The sequence below is a fragment of the Callithrix jacchus genome, chromosome 14, assembly GCF_049354715.1.
Source record: "Callithrix jacchus isolate 240 chromosome 14, calJac240_pri, whole genome shotgun sequence".
NCBI classification, from domain to species: Eukaryota; Metazoa; Chordata; class Mammalia; order Primates; family Cebidae; genus Callithrix; species Callithrix jacchus.
The window spans coordinates 43796837-43809140 of NC_133515.1; the positions used below are offsets into that span (position 1 = coordinate 43796837).

Sequence of the window (12304 nt, forward strand, 5' to 3'; positions counted from 1 at the left end):
CATGGCTGCAGCAACAAGCAACTCCTAGTCAGCCATGCAATCATGAAGGCAAACAACCAATACTGCATACTGTACTGTGTTTGATAAATTACATGAGATATTCAAGTTTATAATAAGCATTGTGTTGGATGATTTTACCCAGCTCTAGGCTAATTTAAGTGTTCTGAGTGTGTTTAAGATAGTCTAGACTAAGCTATGATGTTTGGTAGGCTAAGTGTATTAAATGTGTATTTGACTTAAGGTATTCGGGATGTAACCTCATCATAAGTCAAGGAGCATCTATATCTGTACCATGAGAATAATAATACCTGCCTCCTAAGCTGGTGGTGACAGTTAAATGACATAAGCTATGTAAAGTGTTTAGCATAGTTCTTGGCACACAGAAAGTGCTTATCCAATGTCAGCTGTTACCATAAAAATTAAAATAGTTGTTATTCTCATTTAAAAGATGGAGAAACAAAGTCTTAGAGAAATAAGGCAAATAAACGAATTTGCCTAAGTCACACAGCATATGAATGATGGAACCAGTTTGCACCCAGGCAGTCAAACTCCAGAGCTTTTGCTCTTAACCACTGCATTACCTTAGTAGGTTGAGGGGAAGACTGGGCAAAAACTGCATCTTGTCAAACTTGAGTATAGGGTAAAGGTCAGGCTTGAGTTCTGACTTAATGTTCATTGTGATCTTAAGCATCTTATCAATATAGCATGAGCCTTGATTATTCTCTGAATTGATTGTTCCCTGGATCCAAAGACATGAAAGATAGGTTAGTTATGTTCTTCTTCTGCTGAGGTGTTGGGTGTTTCCTGGGCCAGGAAATGGAGCTAAGCAAACATATCTCAGTGCTTTTTGGACCAGAAGTGAGAGCTTGTCTAGCCGCTCGTGTTAATGCTTATTTTATTTTATTTTATTTATTTTTTTCTGAGTCGAGGTCTGGCTCTGTCACCCAGGCTAGAGTGCAGTGGCACAATCTTGGCTCACTGCAAGCTCTGCCTCTCTGGTTCAAGTGATTCTCCTGCTTCAGACTCCTGAGTAGCTGGGATTACAGGAGCGTGCCACCATGCCTGGCTAATTTTCGTATTTTTAGTAGAGACAAAGTTTCAATATGTTTGTCAGGCTGGTCTTGAACTCCTGACCTCGTGATCTGCTTGCCTTGGCCTCCCAGAGTGCTGGGATTACAGGCATGAGCCATCACACCCAGCCTTGCTTGTTTATTTATTTTTTATTTTCCAAGTGATGCCCGCTGTGACGGGGCCACAAACCTTTCCTTTATTGCAAATGTGTCCCAGTCCCAGGAGGCTTGGGAAGAGTCGGAACCAGCGGAACCCAGTGATGGCATTCCACCGAAAATGAACTGTCCTGCTGTCCTGCCAGGGCCCCCACCCACGGGATGTAGCCATGGGACAGCCACTGAGGGCCTGGGAGAGAGGCGGCAGAGCAGCGAGGCCAGGACAGGGAAGGTCCGGCCCAAGGTAGGAGCAGGGCTGGAACTCGTCCCCAACATCCCTGGGCCCTAGCAGGTGCCCTGTGTTAGAAGCAAGAGGGCTGGGGGGTGGGTGGACAAGAGCCAGAATGATCCTGCCCACACCAGCATTGCCAGGCACTGGCCCAGTGGCCCCAGGCCCTGGCAGCTGGCGTCTTCTGCTGCCTTCCCCCTGCTGCTTGTGGAGACACTCAGTGCTCTGGGGAGGCCTTGGTGATGGCCCTCTCAACCTACAGGTACCAGGGCTGGATGCAAGTGTGCTGCATCATGTCATCAAAGGCATCCAGCCCCTCCATCACTCGCAGCACGCCATACACCGCCAGATTGGCGAGGTTCGGCCTCCGGCCCCACATGAAGGGGGCTGGTCCTTGCCCACAGCAGCCACCCACTTGTTGGCAGCCTCGTAAAGGTCCTCACGCACGTTGTCCTGGAGGTGGTGCCTGCTCTTGAGTCGCTTGCTGATGAGGTACATGGCCGCTGCACCCATGTACTTGGCCACAGCGTCCTCCAAACTTGACCTCGCGGACAGTGTAGTCAAAGGACGCCAGAGCCTCAGTGGGCGTGCGGTACACGTTGGGGGAGATCACGTGCACCAGCCAGTCGTTCACCCACTGCCACCACTTCATCTCCTCCGTCCTGGCCTCCTTCCTGCCGTACACCTGCTGGGCCTCCTTCTCGTCTAGCATGAGCCAGTACTTATTGCCGAACTCGGTCATCTCCTTGCCCTGGTCACGTTCACAGCCTTCATGGCTGGATAGTAGGTGATGATCTCTTCCAGGGGCTGCCCTGAAACCAGGTACGTCTTGAGGGCACTGATGATGACAGAGGAGTTGTTCAGTTGTTGTTTTTTCCAACCTGGGCCACCAGGATGGGCACCTTTCTGTAGGAGGAGAACTTGATCTCAGCCCTGTGCACAGGATTGACTTCCACCACCTGGTAGGGCAGGGCATGGAAGTCGAGGAAGGCTCGGACCTTGCTGCAGAAGGGACACGTCTTGTATTGGTACAGGGTCAGCTGCAGGTGGCTGGACAGGGAGAGCTGCGTGGCTGAGTGCTCTGCATGGAGGTCCTGGGTGTGCAGGTGCCACCGAGCTGTGTGGTACAGCCCCAGGGTTCCCCCCAGGGCAAGTGCCACTGCCCCTAGCAGCCGTGGGCTCCCCTTATGGGTGGCAGCCACAGGACCCGAGCCGCCCGCCACCCCCGTGAAGCCAGCCTGGTTCTGTGTGGGGAGCAGCAGCTGGGGGCGGCCGCCCAGCCTCCAGGCCAAGGTGCACCTGCCAGGCCACAGCGCCCACACCACCTGAGCAGCTGGGGCCATGTTTGTTCCCGCTTGTTTATTTTTTTTAACATGACTGGTAATGATGAGAAGCAGAACAGTGTACACATCGAGAATTTTCTTTTTCTCTCCCCCTCTTTTTTTTTTGAGACGGAGTTTTACTCTTGTTGCCCAGGCTGGAGTGCAATCTTGGCTCACCGTAACCTCCACCTCCCGGGTTCAGGTCATTCTCCTACTTCAGCACCCCGAGTAGCTGGGATTGCAGGCATGTGGCATCGTGCCAGCTAATTTTGTATTTTTAATAGAGATTGGGTTTCTCCATGTTGGTCAGGCTAGTCTCGAACTCCTGACCTTAGGTGATCCACCCAGTTTGGCCTGTACTGGGATTACAGGCATGAGCCACCGCACCCCACTACACATTGAGAATTTTCTACATGCTATGTACTTTACATGGATTATGTAATTTAATCCTTAAAAATAACCTAATCGGTGACTCTTACCGTGTCTGTGTGTGTGTGTGTGTGTTGAGTTGGAGTCTTGCTCTGTTGCCCAGGTTGCAGTGCAGTGACATGATCTCGGCTCACTGCAACCTGCACCTCCCGGGTTCAAGTGATTCTCTTGCCTCAGCCTCCTGAGTAGCTGGGATTACAGGCGCACACCACTACACCTGGCTAAGTTTTTGTATTTTTAGTAGAAGAAGGGTTTCACCATGTTGGTCAGGCTGGTCTCAAACTCTTGACCACGTGATCCGCCTGCCTTGGCCTCCCAAAGTGCTAGAATTCAGGCATGAGCCACCGCACCTGGCCTTGTTTTATAGAGTCGAAGAGCAGTTAGGAAGCTTGCTTCAAGTTGCACAGTTAATAAGTAGTAGAGCAGGGATTTTAAAAAGGCAGTCCATCCTGAGTTCATGCTTGCTTTTTTTGTTTTTTTTTGAGACTGAGGGTTGCTTTTGTTGCCCAGGCTGGAGTGCAGTGGCATGATCTTGACTCACTGCAACCTCCGACTCCCTGGTTCAAGTGATTCTCCTGCCTCAGCCTCCCATGTAGCTGGGATTACAGGCACACACCTCCACGCCCAGCTAATTTTTGTATTTTTAGTAGAGACGGGGTTTCACCATGTTGGCCAGGATGGTCTTGATCTCTTGACCTCATGATCTGCCCACCTCGGCCTCCCAAAGTGCTGGAATTACAGGCATGAGCCACAATGCCCTGCTACCTTTTTTTTTTTTTTTTTGAGATGAAGTCTTGCTCTGTCGCCAGGCTGGAGTGCAATGGCACAACCTCGGCTCACTGCAGCCTCCGCCTCCTGGGTTCAAGTGATTCTTCTGCCTCAGCCTCCCGAGTAGCTAGGACCACAGGCTTGTGCCACCACACTCAGCTAATTTTTGTATTTTTAATAGAAACAGGGTTTCACTGTGTTGGCCAGGATGGTCTCCATCTCTTGACCTCATGATCTGCTGGCCTTGGCCTCCCGAAGTGCTGGGATTACAGGTGTGAGCCACGGCACCCAGCCCCCCAAGTTCATGTTCTTAACCTCTGCAATCTACTGCCTGTAGTCTTTTCTTTCTTCTGTTAAGTAGGTAGTATGGACTGTATGGTTTAAGAGATAGTAGGACCAGTTCGGTTTTTCTCATGAAAAATGGGAAGATTTTGACCACTGGACTAAGAATAAAGAGGACTGTGATCTTGTCTTGACCCTGCCACCAACTTGCCATATTTAGGACTTCACTTTTTTTAGTTTTATTGTCATCATTCATTAAACAAAGGGGTTGCTCTAGATGGCCTCTGAGGTCTCTTTGAACTCTGATGATCTGTAATTGATCATAGGAACTAAAAGTAACACTTAGCTCCTTGAGTTTGGGGCAGTGGTATTTGTGAGTTCTTAGGGAGTCTGCCTTGTGCAGGGAAGATGCCAGATTCTAAGGCAAGGGATGAGCTGCCTCCCTGAAGAAGGTAGATCTAGGTTCTTTTTTGAGGCTGGTTGCCAAGGGAACCCAGCCTCTGGCCACAGCAGTCAGGAATGGTTTGGTTGAGGCTTAGGTACAGATAATGAAAACAAGCCACACATTTAGGTTTCATTCCTTGCCCTTTCTTCCATCCCCACCTTTCCTTTTCCTTTCCTTTTTAGGCTGCTAGTTTTAAACACGTTCATTTGTCAGATACCCTTTTAAGTATTTAACTAAGTATTATATTACTTTTCATAGTAATCTTATGAAGTAGGTACTATTATTCTAAATTTACAGATAGTGAAACGGAGGCAAATAGAATTAAGTAATTTGTACATATTTATTCAAGAGAAAGTAGTATCAAAGCTGTACTTTTAGCTTCTAAGTTGTCCTGCCTGGTTGGATCTTTAAAAAAATAGGAGGAGGACTCCTTAGTTATCAGTGGTTTTTGTTTGTTTTGTTTTTATTTAGAATAAAAACTCTTAGAGCTGAAAAGAGCCTTTGACGTAATTTGATGCAGTCTCCTTGTCTCCAGTCTGCCATCCAATTACAGGAATGCTTTCTATCATTCTCCTGACAAATGATCTTTCAGGTTCTCTTTGAATACCTCCATTAATGGGGGAGCTTACCACTTCTTTAGGATATTGTTGTTGAAAAGCTCTCATCGGTAGAAATATAATCATAATTTTTTGAGACAGGGTCTTGCTCTGTCACACAGGCTGGAGTGCAGTGTTGGATTACAGCTTACTGTAGCCTTAACCTCCCTGGTACAAACGATTCTCCCCCTTGTAGCTGGGACTACAGGTGCATGCCGCCATGCCTGGCTATTTTTATTATTTATTTATTTTTTAGTTTTTTTTTATAAAGATAGGATTTCACTATATTTTCCAGACTGGTCTTGAATTCCTGGGCTCAAGCGATTCTTCTGCCTTGACCTCCTAAAGTGCTGGGATTACAGGCATGAGCCACCATGCCTGGCAAAAGTTATTTTTTATTTGTTTTTATTTTATTTTACTTTTTTGAGATGGAGTCTCGCCCTGTCGCCTAGACTGGAGAGCAGTGGCACAATCTCGGCTCACTGCAACCTCTGCCACCCGAGTTCAAGCGATTCTTCTGCCTCAGCCTCTCCAGAAGCTGGGACTACAGGCGCCCACTATCACACCCAGCTAATTTTTGTATTTTTAGTAGAGATGGGGTTTTACTATGTTGGCCAGGCTGGTCTTGAACTCCTGACCTCAAGTGATCTTCCTGCCTCAGTTTCCCAAAGTGCTGGGATTACAGTCATAAGCCATTGTGCCTCACCTATTTTTTTTTTTTTTTTGAGACCGAGTCTCGCTCTGTTGACCATGCTGGAGAGCAGTGGTGCCATCTTGGCTCATCACAACATCTGCCTCCCAGGTTCAAACAATTCTACTGCCTCAGCCTCCCAAGTAGCTGGGATTATAGGTGCCCACCACCACGCATAGCTAATTTTTGTATTTTTTAGTAGAGACAGGGTTTTATTATTTGGCCAGGCTTGTCTCGTCCTGACGTCCTGACTTCAAGTAATCTGCCTGCCTCAGCCTCCCAAAGTGCTGGATTACAGGCATGAATTATTGTGTCCAGCTGCCTCGCCTATTTTTATTTTTAAGAGACAGGGTCTTGCTCTGTTACCCAGGCTGGAGTGCAGTGGTGTATCATAGCTTACTGCAGCCTTGAACTCCTGGGCTCAAGTGATCCTCCTGCGTAGCTGGGACTACAGGCATGTACCACCACACTTGCCTAATATAAAACATTTCTTGTAGAGGCTGGGGGTTGTGGCTCATGCCTGTAATCCCAGCACTTTGGGAGGCCAAGGCTGGTGGATCACTTGAGGCCAGGAGTTTGAGACTAGACTGGTCAATGTGGCAAAACCTCATCACTACTAAAAATACAAATTAGCTGGTAATGGTGTTTCACATCTGTAATCCTAGCTACTTGGGAGGCTGAGGCTTGAGAATTGCTTGAACCCAGGAGGCAGAGGTAGCAGTGAGTCGAGATTGTGCCAGTGCACTCTATCTTGGGCGACAGAGCAACACTCTGTCTCATAAAGAAAAAAAAAAATTTCTGTAGAGACTGGATCTTGCTATGTTGCCCAGGTGGTTTCGGACTCCTGGCATCAAGCAGTCATCCTACCTTAGACTTCCAAAGTGCTGGGGTTACAGGCATGAGCCACAGTTCCCTGCTGACAATTATTTCTTGTTTTGAATTGAAATCTAATTGAATCTTCTCATTAATTTAATTTTAAAAATTTATTTATGTTTGAGATGGAGTCCCACTCTGTCACCCAGCTTGGAGTACAGTGGCACGATCTCGGCTCACTGCAACCTCCACCTCTTGGATTTAAGCAATTCTCCTGCTTTGGCTTCCCAAGTAGCTGGGATTACAGGCATGTGCCACCACACCCGGCTGATTTTTGTGTTTTTAGTAGAGACAGGGTTTCACCATGTTGGCCAGACTGGTCTTGAATTCCTGACCTCAGGTGATCTTCCCGCCTTAGCCTCCCAAAGTGTTGGGATTACAGGTGTGAGCCACTATACCCAGCCTAATTTTAGACAACTACCCTGGAACTATACAGAATAAATATAATACATCTTCCATATGCCAACTTGTGAACCTTTGAAGACAGTCTTTCTAAGATATATTTGGAGTTTATCCTAATTCTAAAATTGTTTTCAATTCAGATCAGTCTGCACAAAAGCAATTTCTACCTCTCTGTACTTTGTAAATTCAGCCTGACAAATCTGTGCTTCACTTCTTATGATTATTTAGGTACAAGGTAAGTAGGCTTTCCCTTCCTCCTTGAAGAATGAATGGATGGTGAGCTAAGTCTTTACAATTGCCTATGAGTTTGGAGGGTTTGCAGTCTACCACTCTTGTAATCATTGGGAGGTCAGGCTGCTGCCCTGCTGCATACTCCCATCAGAGCTCACAAAATGGCTGGAAGTTTATCCGGGCACTTGACAAACTGCATTTACTTCATCAGGCCACTAGGTGATGAACAACTCACAAACCCAGACTGCCAGGGACTGTTGTGTACAGGGCAGTTTCTGTTTATACTTGGAAGGGCCATTTGAAGTCATCTGGTCCAAACTCATTAAAAGGTTTTTGTTGGGGAGGGGAAACATATGTTTCGTAAATAGTTTGTCTTTCCTGGCTTTGTTACAATTAAATATTAATTGGCTAGGACCTTTTTTGATACAGAGTCTTAGTCTGTTACCCAGGCTGGAGTGCAGTGGGCAATCTCTACTCACTGCAACCTCTGCCTCTGGGGTTCAAGCGATTTTCTTGCCTCAGCCTCCTGAGTAGTTGGGACTACAGGAATGTGCCACGGCAACCAGCTAATTTTTGTATTTTCTTTTAATAGAGACAGGGTTTCACCATGTTGGCTAGGCTGGTCTTGAACTACTGACCTCGTGATCTGCCTGTCTCGGCCTCCCAAAGTTCTGGATTATAGGCGTGAGCCACTGCTCCTGGCCAACTAGGACATTTCTTTGAGTGATTTTCTTAGAATTGAGGGATGGGTGGTACTTTAAAAGTCTTTATATGTCTAATTTCTTTTTAATCTTCATCTGTGAATGATGATGTGGTTAGGTTTAGAATTCTTGGAATACTAGTCCTAGTCTCAACAGAGTCTAAGTAGCTTTCCACTATCTTGAGTTTCTGGTGATACAGATGAGAAGTCCAGTGGGATTTTTTTCTTTATAAGTAATAATCTGTTCTCTCTTTCCGGAAGTTTGTGAATTTTTGTTTATGCTTAGAGTTTCCTATGGTATGCTTAGGTATCTGTCTTTTTTTTTTTTTTGAGACAGAGTTTCACTGTTGTTGCTCAGTCTGGAATGCAGTGGCATGATCCCAGCTCACTGCAACCTCTGCCTCCTGGTTCAAGCGATCCTTCTGCCTCAGCCTCCCAAGTAGCTGGGATTACAGACCTGGACTACCACACCCAGCTTTTTTGTATTTTTAGTAGAGATAGGGTTTTGCCACGTTGGCTAGGCTGAAGTGTGTGTCTTTGTTTTTTTTTTTGAGGTGGAGTCTCTGTTGCCCAAGCTGGATTATAATGGCATGATCTTGGCTTACTGCAACTTCCACCTCCCGGGTTTAAGAGATTCTCGTATCTCAGCCTCCTGAGTAGCTGGAATTACAGGCACGCACCACCACACCCTGCTAATTTTTGTATTTTTAGAAGAGACAGAGTTTCACTATGTTGGTCAGACTGGTCTTGAACTTCTGACCCCATGATCTGCCTGCCTCAGCCTCCCAGAGTGCTGAGATTACAGGCGTGAGCCACTGCGCCCGGCTTTGTAAGTCTTTTTAAAATAACCCTTGTTGGCACTTGATGAACGTTTTAGACTTAAATACTTGAAGTCTTTTCTCAGTTTAGGCTGTTTTATTGCTTCCCCTTCTTCTGTTTTCAACCTCTTTACTTTTAGATGAGGAAATTGAAACTGAGCTCAAAAAGGTGAAATGACTTGTCCAAGGTCATATAGCTAGTTACAGATGAACCTCAAGCAAATGACCTGACTTCTTTGATGAACTAGACATTTATGTATTGAATATTGCTCCAGTGAGAGGGCCATTACGAACAACTTAGAAACTTTTTAGTGAGACAGGAATTTTGCCAAGGCTTTGTGGGGAGATGAAGAAAGAAGAGGGGATAAAATTCATTATTTGTGGCTCACGTGAAGGGCTAATGAAGTCGCAGGTCTCCTGGTATCCCAGTTACTGGAGCTATTCCAAAGCTTCAAAACGTAATAAAACCAGGAAGTTGCTAGAGCACTTTGAGAATTAGATTTTTAGCAGTCAGTAGTTGGATAAATGTGCTCATGCCCTTTTGTAAATATCAGAAAACATATAAATGGCTTCTGAAGGCTTGGAGACAGACATCATAAACCATGTCTTATCAGTAGTCTGGTTTCTGTTTTGAGTTCCAACCTGTGATACTTCTGCTGGGAACCACCTGTTCCTGGCTCTGTTGATCTTTGGATTTCCCCAGCCCTTCAGTCCCTTTCAGTTTTGAAATGAAACCTACCCCAGAGGGTGAGGTCAGGTACCAAGAGGACTTTGACAGCTCACCTTGGGTTGTTTTTTTTTTATCCAGAGCCATCTAGTATGTGACTCTGTGAGGTGTGAGGCTCAACAGGCTGTGATACAGATTAATTGATGGTGAATCAGCTGTTGGGTAAGGCCTAGGCTGTGTCATTTTTTTGGGTAAGCAGGAAAACATGACCAAATACCAATGTATTCTGTAGACAATTCTTTTGTCTACAGAAAGTTGAAATTTAAGGGTACAGTCACCAGAGAGCTGCCTATGATCTCTGCCTTTGGTTTACTGACAAAGGAAAGGCTTTAATTTGTCTTAATCTCTCCTGATTTGTAGATCCTCCTTACCTCCTTTCTATTCACATCTCTAGCTTCCTGCTGCTGCTCCAGCTACTAAACCTTTACGTAACATACCTTTGGAATTGATGCTTTGGAAGTGACTCCTCTAGATACCCCTAGAAACCCCCATCCTCCAACCAGACTCGCAGAATGCAGCTTGCCTCCTCCTTTTTCTGTAAACCTAGTTTCCATCAGATTGCAGCACTTTACTTGGAATCTTTACAAGTGAAACTAGCTTTTTCTTCAACCCACCCCTTACCACTTCACCCCTGACTTTGCCTGACTGTCCCCCAGCCCCATTCCTCAGCACTTCAGAGCTGCTTCCAGACCGCCAGATACTTTCAGATACCCTTTTCTCTGAAATTTCTGCTGGCCAGCAAGGCCACTTGATCACTGTCCTTGAAGCTGGCATCTATACCCATTTCCCCTTGGTGTCTGATCTCCCCTCCTGGGGCTATAGCCCAGGCTCAGGGATTGGTGGCCTGGGCTTGCCTGGAGCCAAGGATTTGGGATAGAGTATGGAATTAGGGGGCTTGGTGTTGACATTTCACAGGTAGTCAGATGAGAAGCCAGAATATGTGAACATCAAGGCCAGTGGAGGATGGGAAGGACAGAGAATTTAATATCTGAAGCAAAAGATGTCCTTTGTAATCTCCCTCTTCTGCCCATTGTTTTTGAAAAATTATTTAATTTACAGAGAATATAATAAATGATTTTTTTTTGAGACGGAGTTTTGCTCTTGTTGCCCAGTCTGGAGTGCAATGGCACGATCTCAGCTCACCGTAACCTTCGCCTCCTGGGTTCAAGCAATTCTCCTACCTCAGCCTCTCAAGTAACTGGGATTACAGGCATGTGCCACCACACCTGGCTAATTCTATATTTTTAGTAGAGATGGGGTTTCTCCATGTTGGTCAGGCTGGTCTCGAACTCCTGACCTCAAGTGATCCATCTGCCTTGCCTCCCAAAGTGCTGGGATTACAGGTGTGAAGATTTTTTAAAAGTATCAAAACATTGTAGATCATATTTTGACTATTTCTGTCTCCCCATTTCAGTTATTTCTGTATTTAGAGGTGATTTTTTGGTGGGTTGGAATGTACCTGCCATACTTTTTTTCTGTGTGCTTACGTATGTATGAATTCAGAAAAAATTTAAAGTGTTATTTATTTCATTATGCAAATGATATAACATTTTATGTAACATTCTGGTATTTTCTTCTTTGATTTAATAACATACTTTGACAGTATTCCATGTTAGTACATAAAAGCATATTTCATCCTTTATAGAATAGATATACTATATTTTATTTGGCTATTTTTCTACTGAGACATTAAGGTATTTCCAGTTTTTGGATGATCAAAACCTCTTTGGTAACTTCAGTTTGCCGTCTACACATGAATGATTTCCAAATCTCTAGCCCAGATCTCTAGACCAGATTATCCAACTGCTTGCAACTCCACTGAGATGTCTTGCAGCCCCCTGCTTTTTCTCACTTGCTCCTTCTCTGGTGCCCAGTCATACACATTATAGACAGCATGCAGTAATGAATAATTATTCCCCAAACCCAGTAGTGATTAATTATTCCTTCCTTCCATTCCCACATCTGACAACCAGTCAATCACTAGGACTTGCCCTCCTTACCTCCTCGATATTTCTTGAATCCAGTCACTTTCTCTCTCCATTGCTACTACTTTGTACCTTAGTTTTTAAATTTATGAAGGAGTATTTTTGAGGATTAAGTGAATTAAAATATGTAAAATGCTTAGAATAATAGATTGGTACCTACTAATTGGTATGTGAATGTTAGTTGTTACCATTATTATCTTAATTTACATAATCCATTATCATCTCTGCCTCCAGTCTTAATTTTATTCACCCCTACCTCCATTCCATTCTCCACACTACAGCCAGAGTCATCTTTATAAAATGGAAGAATGGGCCCGGTGTGGTGGCTCATGCCTGTAATCCCAGCACTTTGGGAGGCTAAGGTTGAGCCCAGGAGTGAGAGGCAACATGGTGAGACCCTGTCTTTACAAAAAATAAAAAATTAGCCAAATGTGGTGCTTTTGCACACCTGTGGATCCAGCTACTTGGGAGGCTGAGGTGGGAGGATTACTTGAGCTTGGGCAAAGGTGGAAGTTACAATTAGCTGTGATGGTGCTACTGCACTCTAGCCTTGGTGACAGAGTGAGACCTGGTCTCAAAA

General features: G+C 45.3%; 1 long non-coding RNA gene and 1 pseudogene across 11 annotated transcripts in view; one reads left to right on the plus strand and one right to left on the minus strand.

Annotated features, from left to right (window-relative positions):
- LOC128929610 (uncharacterized) overlaps window positions 1-12304 on the plus strand; it is a 142729-nt gene that overhangs the window by 9664 nt on the left and 120761 nt on the right. The gene's annotated exons all lie outside the window — the stretch shown is intronic.
- Window positions 1610-3314, minus strand: LOC100413971 (prostaglandin E synthase 2 pseudogene; annotated as a pseudogene). Its single transcript, XR_013526521.1, has one exon. The product of XR_013526521.1 is annotated as a prostaglandin E synthase 2 pseudogene (transcript).